Raw genomic sequence first — 1777 nt, 5'->3', positions numbered from 1 at the left:
TGGAGCTACAATTCACCTCCTGTTATTAATAGTCTCTAGATAATAATAAATTCCTACGTTTTTCATTTATTGGCGAATAACAATGAACACAGTCAGATAAACACAAATCAAATGAACATTTTGCCAAATAAAACAAAAAATGGCTTGGCAGAGAGAAGGCTGCTGCAGACGGGCTGAGGTTAGCCGTGGCTGCCGTTACCCTCAGAGGTCCGCTGGTTGCCGCCGTTCTCTCTCAACTTCTGAATTTTTTTTTTAATTATGCATTTAATTGGTAAATGTGCAAGATAGTGACACTTAAAATTATAATGTTCTCACCTCAAATTATCTTAAAACTTTCTTTTATTGCACAATGGCAACAGAAAAGAGAACTTTTCACTTAATACCCTGACCTCTGTGAGCGCTCCATTGGAAGCTGCTGCTGCCGCAGTGCATGCTGGGACAGCTGTCAATCTCAAGAATGGACAAGTCTTCTCTGGTGCATATTAGGTGAATATAGAGAGGCGAGAACAACATCCAGGGACTTTGTCCATTTTCGAGCAGCTTTTCTTTTGAATTGGAACAGTACATGAGAACAGTACAAGTGCACATATTGAGAAGCGGCATCAGTCTCCATCATAAAAATGTATCCATTTATCTATGTTCATTTTTAGGTGGCTGCGCTTCCGGGTTTCAAACGGTTGTCAAGCCGCTCTCCAATTGCTGAGGCGTTTGGTCCGACAATGTATCATTACAACATTCTGAATCACACCACACTGCGCACTGAAGTTCTGAAAACAGCCAGTGTTATGCTAAATACACTGTTATTGAGTTTGAGCTTCCAACTGAATATTTTCTCTAACTGGAATAAAAGAAGTTAAAAATACTAAAGTTTTTACAAAATTTTTTGATTAAGCTAGAGGGTTAATGTCTTGTTTTATTTTTATTCACTCAGAAAAGTCACTAACCCCCTCTATGTCTTAGACTAAGACAACTTTTATTGTCATTTTATTGTCCACAGAGTGTATACAAAATAAAATTTAGTTTTGAACAGCTTTCCTGACATTTCCATTTCTATGTGAACTTATATCTAATGGTAAAGAATTGACTGCTGGATAAATTGAAATAAGTACATAGATAATGTTCCACTTGTACTCTAGGTTTTGAAGGTCTATGTTAAACATTCCTCAAAAAACAGGACTCCAAGATCCAATATGGCTGCCATACATACAGAAAGAAGCTCTAACTGCTGGATTTTACTTGCACTATTAACTGATTTTATCTTAATAATATCACTTTTCAGCTACAGAAATATACAGTCTTTTGTAGTAAACATGTTGTTAAATTATCTAAAGGCATGAAATATTGAAAAATATTAGTTTGTATTGTTAAAATTGTCACTGAGCCCAACAGTTAAATAAATCAACAGGTTTTCAAATGTGCAACAGAAATAACTTAAGAAAAAGATGCAGTGGATTTAAAGCTAGTGGGTGCTATTTTATTGCTTTAAAACAAGTAAAAGTATATAATAATGAGGAAATAATGTTTTTGTTTTCCTGACTCATTACTGCTCCCTCTCCTCATTTACTCCCTAACTAGCTCTGCAGTGGCAGCTTGAGGAGCACTCTTACTTGCTCCCCTGCTGGCTGAATCAGGGAAGAAAAACATAGTTAGAACATTGTGTTTACCAATGTTAACAGTCCCTGCTGTTTTTTTCTCAAGAATTATTAGCTGATATATAACTACTGGTATGCATGTTGAGATCAGTGGTCCAATCTATATATATATATATATATATATA

General features: G+C 35.6%; 1 protein-coding gene across 2 annotated transcripts in view; it reads left to right on the top strand.

Annotated features, from left to right (window-relative positions):
• The window catches only part of cdh24 (cadherin 24, type 2), a 255627-nt gene that overhangs the window by 209150 nt on the left and 44700 nt on the right, over window positions 1-1777 (top strand). The gene's annotated exons all lie outside the window — the stretch shown is intronic.

Source organism: Cyprinodon variegatus, unplaced genomic scaffold (genome assembly GCF_000732505.1).
Source record: "Cyprinodon variegatus isolate N-32 unplaced genomic scaffold, C_variegatus-1.0 Scaffold192, whole genome shotgun sequence".
Lineage (NCBI taxonomy): Eukaryota > Metazoa > Chordata > Actinopteri > Cyprinodontiformes > Cyprinodontidae > Cyprinodon > Cyprinodon variegatus.
Note: the sequence above shows the minus strand (reverse complement) of the source record. Positions and strands in the feature narration are given on the sequence as shown.